The sequence below is a fragment of the Armigeres subalbatus genome, chromosome 2, assembly GCF_024139115.2.
Source record: "Armigeres subalbatus isolate Guangzhou_Male chromosome 2, GZ_Asu_2, whole genome shotgun sequence".
In the NCBI taxonomy this organism is placed as follows: Eukaryota; Metazoa; Arthropoda; class Insecta; order Diptera; family Culicidae; genus Armigeres; species Armigeres subalbatus.
Window position 1 is genome coordinate 350,881,947 of NC_085140.1, and position 14,967 is coordinate 350,896,913.

General features: G+C 40.8%; 2 protein-coding genes across 3 annotated transcripts in view; one reads left to right on the top strand and one right to left on the bottom strand.

Annotated features, from left to right (window-relative positions):
• Positions 1-10,906, bottom strand: part of LOC134217084 (uncharacterized) — a 59,154-nt gene extending 48,248 nt beyond the window's left edge. The window contains exon 1 of one of the 2 annotated variants that reach the window (XM_062695848.1): positions 10,781-10,906. The gene's annotated coding sequence lies outside the window, so the exon portion shown is untranslated. Of the gene's footprint in view, positions 1-10,525; positions 10,723-10,780 lie in introns of those variants that run through there. The other variant, XM_062695847.1, reaches the window with a different exon arrangement.
• Positions 1-14,967, top strand: part of LOC134217085 (uncharacterized) — a 74,456-nt gene that overhangs the window by 1,960 nt on the left and 57,529 nt on the right. The window lies entirely within an intron of this gene.

Sequence of the window (14,967 nt, forward strand, 5' to 3'; positions counted from 1 at the left end):
CTCCTTGAATTCATTATTGATAAATAATCGAAATTAAAGAACTGGAGCGCTGTTTGTTTTGGCAAATAGCACACACAACCTCACTTGAATAGTACAATTGCTGATGAAGAATGTGTGAAGCCGCCAGACATTCTAAATACTCACATACTCACAAGTATGATTTACGATCTAGTTATATCCAAATCAGATGATCTAAGTTCTCTAAGTCATTCTGGAGTTCAAAAAATTTGATCTACCAAGTCATCTGAGGCTAGTATAAAACCAATAGCAAGTCATGTTCTTCGCACAGGCCAGGATTTACGATTTAGATATGTCCAAGCCGGATGATCTAAGTTAACCGAAGTTTTTTTGGAATTCCGAATGATTTTTACAGGAATTTATTTCGTTTTCTTTATATTGTCCATAAGAAATTCTTTGGCAATTCCACCAAACATTATTAAATAGGAGGAATGGTCGTTTGACTGAAAATCTTACGGTGGAAAGCCATTTGGACAAACAACACGTTAAGCCAAAAGTCATCTGGCGAAACGGTTATTAAATCGAGAACGGTTTGGCTGAAAATTTCATATGGCCGAACAGGTCATAGGCCGAAAATGTCATTCGCTTAGCATACAATGTGGTCAAAAGTATCGACCCGATTGGCCAAATTTTTGGTCAAATGGCTTTTCTGCCGAACGACCATTTCGGCCAAAGGACCATAACCTATTTGGCCAAACGACCGTACCAGATGACCAGTTCGGTCGAACGATATTTTCAGCTGTATGCCCATTTTCGACCAGATGGGTTTCGGCCAAATACCTTTTGACCTTGTGGCCTTCGTCTTTTCCCGCTGTTTGGCCAAAAGCCATTCGGCAGGAAGCCATATGCATGTTCAAATTGAACGTTTATCCGAAACGGTCATTAGGTCAAACATAATTTAGCCGAAAAATGTCGTTCGCCCGATTAGATCATTTGACCGAAAATGACGTTTGGTAGGAAAGGTATTTTGGTGAAGAAAGTGATTTGGCCCAAATATGTCCTTTCTGCTAAACAACCATGTTCGACAAAATAACCTGTTCAGCCAAATGATTGTTCGGCTGCGTGTCCATTTCTGCCAAACGATCATTTTGATCAAACGGCCTTATCGGCTAAATGTGCAATTCGGCCAACCAACTTTTCCGGCCAAAGGAACTGTTCGTCCGAACAACATTTTCGGCTGTATGTCCCTTTCGACCAAATGACATTTTCGGCTAAAAAACTATTTGCTTCGGCCATATTATTTATTTGGTAAAATGATATATCTGCCAAGCAATCTATCTCAATTCAAAAAGTTTATTTCAATGAAAAATTCTATGGATTTTACCAGGAAATCATTTGGAATTTTCATTGCAAGTACGTCTTAGTTTTTACGTATAGCTTTTCGAAATTCCAACTAAAAAATGTAAAGAATTTTCAAGCTAATCATGGGTATTTTCACGGAAATTCTCTGCAGTTTCACCGTGATGTTGTGAGGACACCAATCGGATAATTCTACGTCGGTGGAATTTCCACGAAAAATGCTGTAAACTTCTATGAATTTGAATCGGTGTGGAAAATTATAGACTATCGACGTCACAAATTTTAAACGGCGGCACGTCGATGCAGAAATGTCGGTGGTGGCGGCGTGCCAAAAACAGTCGGCGGCGGCCCACACTTCTGCACTGAGGTACTTGGTACTACACAAGGGAACATCCGATTCGTTCGTAAGTTAGATGGATTGAAGCCGGGCGATACGCTCTCTAATTCTAATCGGCTATTGATCATAGCTCTGGAAAGTGCACTTCGAATATCTGGTAAGCAAAGAAACGGAACCATCATCAGCAAGTCTTACATGCTCCAATCGCAAAGCAGGAAAGAAGGGGCTGGACATGTAATGCGTATGCCAGGATAGAGACCAGCAAAATTGATGGTCAGCAGAGAACCTGGAAGAAGACGTCGGCTCTGGTGTAGAACTCGCACTCGCTGGTTGTGTGTAATCGAGCATGATGCGTGTGCGAAAGGTGTGAAGGGAGTCTGGCGATTGTCGGTCCAAAAATGACAAGTGTACGCGTGCACAACCATCATACAGGTATAGGTATGACAAGTTCGATCAAATGACATTTTCGGTCATGTGGACCCGTCGAGCTAACGACAGTTATGTGTAACCCTTTCGGCTTAATGACATATGACGGCCATACGACATGCTCAGTCAAAAAAACGTTTTTGTCTGTATGACCATTCGACGAAACGACATTTTCAGCTAAATGACTTTTCCTGCCAAATGACTTAGTTAGTATATGGGTTTCTATTGGGAGGGAAAGGCCGTTACAAATATTTATTAAAAGTTATGTCCTACTGGTCTCCGAAAGGTCAAGGAAGAATAAAAATAATTAATTTTAAAATAACAAAAATCTTAAAACTTCTTAATTTAATTCTAACTACCTTCTGACAAAAAATCCCGAACTTGACTCATATTCCGAACACTCGCTTCAAAATGGCCATTTTGGCTTTATTCGTGAAATTTTATTCATAGGATTTTGAATTCGTTTGTAATTATGATCCTCAGTACGGAAAACATATGAAAGTTTAAGTTTTAGGGCCAGTGTTCGGAATATGAGTGATATTCGGGATTTGAGTCACAACGGCATAGATATAGAACGCACAATTGAAAAAATGAAAATTTTCTTGATGGAAATCCTGACGAAATTCTCGAAGAAATATCTGAAGAAATCTAGTCATTTTTTTGGGAAATTCCATTAGACCTTCCATCGCAAATTCTTTCGAAAATCCCTTCGGGGATTCATCCGGAAGCTCCACAAGGAATTATTTTATAAACTCCATCAAAAATTCCTTCAGCATCTCAGACATTCCTTTAGGAATACTTTTCGAAAATCCTTCAAAAATTCATTTGTAAATTCTTCCAGAAATATTTTTGGGAGCTCTTCCAGGAGTTCCAAATAATTTCTATTGAACATTCTTCCAGGGATACCTCCGGAAAAGTCTTTGTGAATTTCTCCAGAAGTTTCTTTGAAAGTTTCTACAGGAAATCCTCTGAAAATTCTAAGAAATCCATATAAAATTCTCTAAGGTTTTCCAAAAGAAATATGCTGGATGCAGTTCTGAAGAAAGTTCTGAGGTAAATTCCGAAAGAATTATTAGAAGTCCTTCTTTGGACTTTCAAAGGAATATCTGGAGTGACTGATTGTAATCGGAACATTTCCGTCTTTAAATTAGGAATACTTTTCTCGAGATTGTTCTCATGTAGGGTCGATATTCAAGAATGCTCAAATCTATTAGCACTAAACAGCCAGGTAATCAGTCTTGTAATTTGTAATGCTCTGAAAAATAAGAAGTCCATTATATTAACCCTTAAAGGCGCAAGCCGATTTTTTTAGAAATCGTCGGGAATATATTTAACGTAAATAACCATTGAAATTATTAACATTAAACGTATTTTCAGTTTGTTGTTTTAAAACAACATTGCGCATTTAAGGGTTAAACTGGTTCTATGTTAAATCAATAAAAGTTCAATAAATAAAATGCGGAAATGGTAATCTCAGCGTTGGAAACAGCTATTGCCAAGAATATGTATAGCAACTGCCAATTGACATTATGACGAGTGTGGAAACCTATATAGGGCACTGTGCCTACGAATCTATTTCTTTTCAAAATTTTCATAAAAGTTAGGATATAACAAGACCAGTAACTATAAATTTTGACGGTTAGTGGTCTTCTGGTAATCTAGAATTGTGGATGAGCCAGGGTTTGCAGAAATCGCTCTCAATAGATAATGAACAACGATAAAAGAAAGACACAAACTGTTCCGAATCATAACAAGCCATGATAACAAATTTATCAAACTTGTAGGGGGAATGACGGCTTTGGCAGGTTTTGTTCTATTATTGGCAGGGGTTTTTTTATGACGGACTTGTCGACAAAAACCCCCCTGCCAATGATAGAACAAAAACTGCCAAAGCCGTCTTTTCCCATATACAAGTGCGTTAAAACAGAATCGGATAGGCAACCCCCACAGAAAAGTGGGGATTTTCGCTTTGTTTTTGCCCATTTCGTGTTGGGGACCGCACAGCTGTGTAGAACCACCCCCCTGGGTGGCGCTAGTGTTGCCTTTCTAATTTTAAGCTCCGTTCAAACCGCCGCGAGAGCATTGGTGATTGGCGCTTTGATGTTGCATGAAGAAGAAGAAGCAGAAAGATGATAATCAAACATATTCGCATGGGAAAACACACGAAGCAATTTTTGAAACACTTCTATAAAATTCTAGAAGAAATTTAATTAAAAACGGTAAGCAGTACGGGGTTAGCCTTGTTTTCTACTGCACAATAAACACAATATATCTCAATTTCAATATTTATTCTGTGACATCATACTTAATACACAGTATAAGAAAAGTCCAACCCCGTACTCTTTACCGTTTTTTATTAAATTGCCTCTAGAATTTCAGAGAAGAGTTTCAAAAATATCCTCGTATGTTTTCCCGTGCGAAATTTTTTAAATATCATCTTTCTGCTTCTTCTTTTTCATGCAACATCAAAGCGCCAATTAATAACGTCGAAAATCACGCAACAATGCAATAAATACATCCCGTTGAAAATAATTTAACAATGCAACACATGCCGCTTACGAATCCGATTGTTCTGACTTCGTGTGTTTATTGCTTAACCGGCAATGTTTACATCCAGCACCATGTTTTTGGCTTCAGGCGAGTTGTTCGTGGATGACAGCCGTTTCATGGGGTTGTGTAGAACATGTTAAAATGCATCATCAGAAGCAGCGCTCCCCGCGTTTGGAGCTTTTTAAAAGAAATTTATCATGGGGTATTGTCTGCCGAATCAGTTCTTTATCATGACAGCTTGCGAAAAAAGTCTCTTGCGGTATGCTACATATCGTATGTGTATACAGAGATGATAAGTGAGAGATTTTTGACGTAGGACTACGTCTGTGTTTTCTATATTGGGGTACACTTTACGATTGCGAAAATCGGGGACCGTCACGAAAATATGATAGACTTTAAACTTTAATATCTCAGCCGTTTCTCGATGGATTTTCAATTTTTTTAGACCATGCGATCAAGGATGAGTCAACGCTTCTTTATTTATATGAAAATACTATTTTTCTAACTATTTATTGTCGATATTTGATAAAAAGTTTAGAAATAGGTAAACTAACCAATCACGTACATGCATCACTAGCACAGACATCAAAAATCAATCACTTGCGGGTTTGGATCTAACCCTCAGTTTGAACAAGATTTTACGCAGATTGGACGCATCAAAGTGATCGCAGCGGAGCGGACACAGCATCACGGAGGCGCTAAAAACATTTTCAAAGAAAACCCATCGCATTGGTGGTGGTGCTCGATGTGTTGCTGCAGATCATTCAACCTCAACGAACCAGCATTTCATATGAAGAAAGGGTTGACCATAAAAATAGCACTGTGGTGAACCCGCACCACCAGTGCCGATGCTGAAAATTTATTACAAATTGTGGTGTCAGTTAGTTGGAAAGGAGCATTGGGAAAAGAAAAATTGGTTCTTCTCAGGACCAACATTTTATGGAAAGAAAGAGTTAATTGCGTTAATGGACTGTTTCGGTGGCATCGGGTTTGGCGTGGTAGCTTGGTTGCTGTTAGTGATCCCATCCATTCAAATTTACTGCATCATCTCCCTCCGACGCGCTATCAAATTCGCTATTTACGATTGAGTTTTGTACTTTGAAGAAAGATTATTTCGGATAGTCGGATCAACCTTCTTTTGTATAAAATAATGGCGTTTGTATAAAATCAATGAAGACGCCACCTCAGTGGAAACTATCTACAGCAACTACCCATCGGCGAACGTCGCTCGGACAGACAGATGCCAAGAGATAATGTTTTGTAATATGAAGAAACTTCGTCTTAAGTCAAATTTCTGTTGTTATTCCTCGCAACAATACGCATCGTAGATAACCAACATATCATAACCAAATTCAGAATCTTGCGAGAAAATTTTATAGGATTCTTAGAATTTGTCTTTCTCCGAACGGTCCGTTGTCTGCTGCGGAATCCCGATCAAAATGGATCGCGCGCGCCGGAAAACAGCTTTCTTATATCTAATGAAGTAATTTCATTAGCCCCGCCCCTTCAGTAATCGTTATGAGTGCACATTATATTTACAACCATAGAGATCACAAAGGGGCGGGGCTAACGGCCTTAATTTATTGAATACAAGAAAGCTGCTTTCCGGCGCGCGCAACTTCATTTTTGATCGCGATTCCGCGGAAAGAGCGGAATGAGCGGTTCGACAATTTTGATGCAGCGGAGCGGACACAGCAGCATGAAGGCGTGGATAGCAGTGGCGATGCTGAAAATTAATTCCAAATGGTGGAGGCTTAGCGAAAAATCATCAAGTGGCACATTTCAACGCAAGGTGCTGACAAGCGTTTGGATGCAGTTAGTTATTGGAAAGACGCATTGGGAAAAGAAAATTGGTTCTTCTCAGGACCAGCATTTTATAGAAAGAAAGAGTTAATTGCGAAAATGGATTGTTTCGGCGGCATCGGGTTTAGCGTGATAGCTTGGTTGCTGTTAGTGATTCCATCCGTTCAAATTAATTGCATCATCTCCCTCCGCCGCGCTATCAAATTTGCTAGTTACGATTGAGTTTTGCACTTTGAAGAAAGTTCATATCGGATTGTCGGATCAACCTTCTTTTGTATAAAGACCTTTTTGGAGGACACCATCCTCAAAAATGGCCGAAATAAAGGAGAAATAAGCAGAATCAGAAGTGGCGTGAAACCAAACGCAAATATATTTATTTGCAACGTTTGGTTTTCGCCCGCGATGTAAGCGTACGTGGCAAAGTAAGAATTGCGATGTCTCCGACTAAAAGCCAGTCGAGTGACTTCAGCGGCCGATGAGTCATGTTAATTCCACGGTTAGAGACTCAAAATCCATCCATCTCATCTGGGAACAACTATTCGACTTGATTCATTTGGCCTCCGAGCAGTTTGCTCAATGTAAATAAAACGACACAAATTTTTATAGCAAATACCATCAATTTCAAAAAGCTACGTAGTCCTACGTCACCTTTGCGTACAACCCGATTGGGCTACACCTTTGAGTTTTTCATTCTCTTTTGGATTCAATCCTTGGGATGAGCACCAAAATAGGGACAGCCAAAATTGTTGAGTGAATCTACGGAATTGGTATTGAAGCTGACTCTGGTATTGACCACCTCGGGGACTTGCTGCCACAATGCATTCAATTATCTCCAGTTGAGCGCCCTTCGATTCGTTCGTCGAGCTCATGAGCGATTTTTTTTTCTTCATTTTGTTTTTTTTAATGGCTACAAGTTCATCACGTCTTATGAGAGAAATGCTTCACAATGTCCTCACCCGATAGTCGCTGTAGGTTCAGCCGCATGGTTCTCTTACGTTTGTTGTACAGTAGAGTGATTCAAATTTTGACTTTTTTGCCCCCCGATGCTTAAACGATTGCATTTGCCCTTTTTATAACCCTCCTAAATTTTTAGCTAATTTGCGGTAAGTGCGAACGTTCGTGATGTCGGAGAACAATTTACCGTCGATTAGAACGTGGTCGATTTGGTTTTCCGTTACTTGATTAGGTGATTTCCATGTGACCTTGTGGATATTCTTGCGGGGGAAGAAAGTGCTTCGGACTACCATTCCGCGGGAGGCTGCGAAGTTTATGCATCGTTGGCCGTTGTCATTCGATACGGTGTGCAGACTATCCGGTCCGATGACCGGTCTATACATTTCTCGCTTAACTTTTCAAAAGGACCTAAGTAACATTTTTTCATGAATTAATTTGAGTACTGCAATCGAAAGCTTTCATGTTTTCCTGTTGATTGCGCTATTTAAATTAATTCATGAAAAAAATGTTACTTAGGACCTTTTGAAAAGTTAAGCGAGATTTCCTCCCTTCCTACCTGAGCGTTCATGTCACCGATGACGATTTTGACGTCCCGCAGTGGGCATCCATCGTATGTCTGCTCCAGCTGCGCATAGAACGCTTCTGTCGCGTCGTCGGATTTCCCTTCGTGTGGGCAGTGCACGTTGATGATGCTATAGTTGAATAAACGGCCTTTTATCCTCAGCTTGCACATCCTTGCGTTGATTGGCTGCCACCCAATCACGCGTTAGCGCATCTTACCCAGCACTATGAAGCCGGTTCCCAGCTCGTTGGTGGTGCCACAACTTTGGTAGAAGGTAGCCGCTCGATGCCCGCTTTTCCACACTTTCTGTCCTGTCCAGCAGATTTCCTGCAGCGCTACGACATCGAAGCTGCGGGGATGTAATTCATCGTAGATTATCCTGTCGCAACCTGCGAGGCCCTAACGACTTGTAGTTCCATGTTCCAAGCTTCCAATCGTGATCCTTTATTCGTCGCCTAGGTCGTTGCCGATTGTATCGAGTCGTATTATCTTCTATGTCGTTCGTAATAGTTGTTTTTAAAGGCAGCTTATTGGGCCTGCGCAAACCTCCTGTCTCGTCGGAGGGCCGCGCCGTCGTGTCAGGGCTGTTTAGCGTCCCACCTAACACCAGGACTTGGGCTTGTGCGCTTTGAGCGGCACACGGTCGCTTTGGCGGAGCCTACTTGCGGATTCATGCAGCTTTTTATAGAGGTTTAACAGGGCCCACTGTCAAACCCCACCACATCCTAGGCAGGCGCCACAACTCGCAGATGGCCTGGGGAGGGATCGTCAAGCCCTTGGACATAGTCCCTGCTGCGGCCGAACGTTATCCTTGTCTATTTCGTGGTGACTAATTGTCATCGAAACATTTCCGTCTTTAAATTAGGAAAACTTTTCTCGGGATTGTTCTCATGCAGGGTCGATATTCAAGAATGCTCAAATCTATTAGTACTAAACAGCCAAGTAATCAGCCTGATAATTTGAAATGCTCTGAAAAATAATAATTATATTAAACTGATTCTATGTAGAATCAATAAAAGTTCAATAAATAAAATGCGGAAATGGTAGTCTCAGTGTTGGAAACAGCTACTGTGAAGAATATGTATAACAACTGCCAATTGCCATCATGACGAGTGTGGAAACCTGTATGCTCCTGTATGCACAGTGCCTATGAATCTCTTTCTTTTTTAGATTTTTATAAAAGTTGGGATATAACAAGACCAGTAGCTATAAATTTTGACGGTTAGTGGTCGTGTTGTTATCTAGGATTGTAGATAAGCAGCCGAAATAGGGACAGCCAAAATTTTTGAGTGAATCTACGGAATTAATGTTGAAGCAATCTGTCATCGCTGACTCTGGTATTGACCACCTCGTGGACTTGCTGCCACAATGCGTTCAATTATCTCCAGTTGAGTGCCCTTCGGTTCATTCGTCGAGCTGATGAGCGATTGTTTTTCTTTATTATCGTGATTTTGTATTAGCTATAAGTTCATCACGTTTTATGAGCGAATTACTCCACATTGACCTCACCTGAGACTCGCTGTAGGTTCAGCCACAGGATCTGGGTCAGTCTAGGTCTAGGGTACAGTTTCATACCAACCACCAGTCGGGCGGTCAAACGGCACTGTAAATGTCTTTTGCTGAACGAATCATTTGGTCACAAATGTCGTTTGGCTGAACAATAGTGAATGTGAAAAGTGTAAAATAAGGACTGGGAAGCGCGAAATAAGAAGTGTAAAATCACCTATTCGGCCAAACGATTCTTGCTGACAAACGATATTCTCGACCAAACGACATTTTCGAACAAATGACAAGTTCGGGCAAATCGCGGAGACGAGCCAGCCTCGGGCTGAAAGTCTCTTTAATAAAGATACAAAAAAAAAAAAGTTCGGGCAAACAACATTTTTGGCCGTATGGCACTTATACTCCAGTTCTTTCTGTGATGACGTAGTTATTGGTCTTCATTTGGGTGCTCTTGAAACGTGTACTTTGAGAATGGGTGGTAAATTCCAGCCTCTATTTATTTGCATCGTAGTGCGATTTACATCAATTCTGATCAATCACGTAGCAGTATCCATTGATATGTACAGCCAGTCTAAGCTAAACGAAGCCAACCACTAATCGTATGTTTTAGTGCTTAATAGGAACACATTCTGGGGATATAACCCATATAGTCTGCTTCATCCAACGACCGCATATTTCTGATACACTTCCTACTTTCGTTGAAACGGTTCAGCAACTAAAACTTTTTGTAACTGAATTTCAAAAATTTAGGCACAATGCTACTGATGAGCTCTCCGCTTTCCATACCGCGTGACCCCCATTTCAAGCGAGAATGAGTTAACATCGTGAAACCAAGACCGGCGTAATGCAATTCTAAATCCTTCGAGCGTTTATTCGTCGTGATGGTCATTCCTAGAAACGAACCACATTGTTCCAGCTCTGTGGCCAGCAGCGTCCCGTCAAAGGTGGCACATATTTCAGCAGTTCGCGCTATACTGTTGTGTGGGGAGAAAATTATCACGAGACATAGTTTCACCGTGAACTCTCGCCGCACAGTCACTTTTGAAATAGAACAAGTTAAAACTTTTGCTCACCCGTTAGTATCGCGAGGTTGATGCCGGGTGCTGCAGTTTTGTGGGTTGCGCGTGCACCGACCGATTTCGAAAATCGGTGTTACTCGTTGGTAGTTGGTTTATTTTGTTAGTTAGCACTTTCTACCTGGGTACCGTTTGGAGTTTCATTCGGGGAAGAAGATTGTTGAGCTTTTGTTTTTTTTTGTTCGCGAAAATCGCATGTTGAAAACCAATATCGTTAAAGCGAACGTGGTCATCACCATTGGAGGCACTTACTGAGTTTATTTGTTGTTTATTCACACTGTTATAAAGTTATTTCAAACCTGATGCGATTAAAAGATCGGATTTGTCAACGATACTTCAACGTGTATACATGCAACCAACCAGTAAACGGTGGTTTCCACTGAGATTATAATAAATAAATTCACCAACTGGAGCCCCCATTTTTTGTATTCTAGGTGCTTCATCCATCACTAAAGCTCGATGTCATGACTCCAATACTTAATTCACTTACAAAAGTGAATAAACACTGGAACTACTATTGAATAAATCTGCATAATTTTTCCATACTCATCAATTACTGAAAGGTGCCGACTTTGCTAAATAAATACGACAACTTACCACGCGCTTCCGAGAGAATGCAGTTTCAACCCGAACCCCATAAATACATCCGATGCATAAACGATAAGAAGAAAATAGAAAATTGAAACTTTTCCCCCGGGCAGCAGGCAAGCGTGCGAAACACGGTTCCATTTTCCGCCTGAACACTCTTTTAGTAGAAAATTAATATTCGTTTGTTGCATAATTCGCTCGTAAATTAGCAACACAAGTCCATTCTTTCGCCTCTTCAAGCGCCCTAATTAATGATCGGTTGGCCGGTAATGGCAGGAGATTTTTAACGTCTGCAAATGGCTCGTTTTGACGGATGAAGCTGAACGAACACGACCAGTGATTTTTGTGCTTCTGCTTTCGTATTTACAGTCTGGAAAATGTATCGAACCACATTGGTTTCGCGAGAAGGGTGTTGATATCGTCGAAAAGGAAGTAGCAATGAGAGTGGGAAACTGATCTATGAAAAAGTTTTGGCATTGCATTCCCCTATGCGGCTTTACAGCTTAGTGTTTATTCAGTACTCCACAGCTATGAATTTGAGGTTTCCTAGCAAAGTTACCATTTTTGCAATCGTATATCATAGATATCAAATATTGAAAAGAAGATAAATTTAAGACACCAAGTAGGTACAAATAAAAGAAATCACCCTTTGCTCGTACGTCCCTTTACTAGTGCAGGAATCGAACTGACACTCCATTGCACATCGCTGAAATAATCCCCTCGATTTTTTCATTATTTTAAATATTTCTAATGGATACGTAACAGTGCTCTAGATATCACACTAGTGAATTAATCCGACCTAGTGGAAACCTCCTTTTTTATTCAATTGCCACTTTTTCCTCCAACTGACTTGTGCTAGTGGAAGATGACATTTCATGCCCGGTTCACTTTCGTCCTGTTATGAATTAATTAAGCGAATCGAACCGAAAATTTTTCGAAAGCGCTATCTTCGTCACACAATCTGATATTGTTTGCGCATACTTCAGTGGTGGTGCAGCAGCACAGCCAGCAGCGGTCTATGTCCCTCAGATAACCACGGCAGTGGGCTGACGGTTCCGAACCGCGAAAAGGGGGGTAAAAGCTGGATGACTGATGGAACGGGTCCCTGCTGGTGGTGACTGAGGCATACAATTTATTCATATTTTTCGGAACGCGTATTTTCTGCTCTTGCACATTCCGGATAGACCGGAGGAAAAATGAGAATGGCAACAGATATAAGTGAATGATGATGGTTGGCGATATTCAATAAATATTTCAGATGCACTTATTTACGATGCATGTTGGTAACTGGTGGCGTTTTTTGTACTCATTTTCTGACTTTCGTTACTGGTTGTGCAGTCACATGCTGATTGTGAGTTGATAAATTGAGAACGAACGAATTGCAGAAAAAAAAAATCAATGAAATCTTGTTCGTTTTATGGGTATTATTGATTCATTGAAAATAATACATTTTATTGGAGCTATTATTATTGTCGGACTGGCCCGATGGGTGGATTCAGTTGGACCAATAGAACATATGGAGGTGGAATCATATATTTTCGAAAGCTTATTTTGTTATGACAGACTCCCATATGTTGTCGTCTTATTTTCATAAGCATGGAACAATAGGTAAATTTAAATTGTGTTAAATAACTTGGATGTGCGAACGAACTATATCAACATATTGCTGCAAAGCTTTAAAACCAGAGCACTTTTTGCTGTATTCGTCTCAAATTTGATCAAAACCCCTCAATTATATTCTGATCATCTGTTAAAAATTCTCATTCCTCATTCTTGATACCGATCCCACCATTTTCTCTTCATCTTCCGAAATGTTACAATTCACTAAAGACTTAGTATACTTAGATCAAATATCTGGTCGCAGTGGATATTGTACCCGACAGGAAAAAAAAGACTTAGTATGCTTTACTATGAGGGGCTCATTACACTGGAAGGTTGGTACTGCTGTTCTATTGTTAAACTTTCCCTTCTTATCTTACATTTGGCTTCCTTTTTGAATGGGGTGCTCTTCAAAACGCGAGTGTATTCCGCATCTACAACATTGTACCCACATCTACCTCTCATCTAGGATCCGCTTGTATGAAGAGCTGTGAATCCTGTATTTTGTAAATTTCCTCATGATCAGGTATTAGGTATCAGAACGTCGGCTCCAGGGGCACGTTCACCTCAATTCGTGAGATTTGTGCCATCGCCTTCACAGCCTTTCTCATCACGCACCTGACGGAAAAGGAAGTGAACAAAAAGGAAAGGAATATGGATGGGAGAAAAATGAGAAGTTTGGGTACCCTTGAAGGGGGCATACAACGTATACAACACGTACAAAAGCTCATAGCTCCTTACCACAACGGGTTATGACAACAGAATACTTTGAAGGTTCAGGTTTCTGTAGTCAATTTCACTTAGTAAGTGTTTACCAAATATTTGGAAACGCTGTTGCAATCAGATGATAAGAAGTTCCATAATCGGATTCACAACCATCACAGACAAAGGATTCAACACGTTGAATATTTGCCATGTGATAGTTGAGTCGGCAGTGACCTGTCAAGGCCTTGACTAAGACACTGCAATTCTGATTAGCTAAATAGTTAGCTACTACCGGAGATGGCTCTCGGATATACAATTTTGTTTGTCGACATGAATCCAAACTACTCCAATACCGTGTGTGCTGAGTGGAAGCCCAAGAGCTAATCAAACGCTTCACTCAACACTTAGATATTGGAATAGCTGGCTCAGGACCAAAAACGTCTTGTGATGCTCCAGTGCGAGCTAACTCATCAGCCAATTCGTTTCCAGCTATGGAAGAATGGACCCATATAAGGTGCAATGTATTAACTGAATTCAGTTCCTCTATTTGAGTTCGACATGCGATTACTAACTTCGACCTTGAGTTGGCCGAAGCGAGGGCTTTGATAGCTGCTTGACTATCTGAACAGAAGTGCCCTTTGTGTTTCTGCAGTGCGGAAACTTTGCCCATTATGTGTTTCTGCAGTGCGGATTGCACTCCACACATAATGGCAAATATTTCCGCTTGAAAGACAGTGCAGTGTCTACCCAGTGAGTGGGACTGTTTCAATCTTAGCTCACGCGAGTAGACACCTGCACCCGCTCTACCTTCGAAGAGGGAGCCGTCAGTATAACAAACAATGCTGTCCGACATACTTCTCTCCAAATAGCCAGATGTCCACTCATCCCGCGAGGGGAATTGTGTTGAAAATGTCCTATAAGGGAAACTACTAGCGAGTGTGAGATCACTTGGAGCAAGGACTGTTCTGTCCCAATCAACCATAAGCTGTAACAACGAAGTGCGTGTATAACTGCGGTTTACAGGATTCTCTTCCATGAAACCGAGAACCCATAATCGGTAAGTACAAGAAAGTGCTTCTTGTTTGAGATGTATGTGTAGTGGGCCACGTCGAAGAGAACGCACCAGTCATTGCCATTAGACACATCCTTTGAAGATGGCCTTATTTAGACTGAATTGTCCTCACTTCCCCTTTTTGCCACCACACAAGACATCCATAAGCCAAAATTGGTCATACAACCGTTGTGTAAATCCATTTGATATATGTATTTGGGTTTAAGACCTCAAGTTTTACCAAAAGTTCGTCGGCATTGACCGAAAGCCATACATGCCTTTTGACTCTGAACTCAATGTTAGGAGTCCAGGAGAGCTTGGAATCAAGAATTAGTCCCACATACTTTACCTGATCCGTTACATTGATTTCAGAGTCAAAAAGATGTAATGGGCGAATACCATTACGGTTACGTTTTTCCGTGAAAAGTACAATAGATGTTTTATTTGGATTAACCGAAAGGCCATATTGGCGACACCAACTTTCGACTGCCTGAAG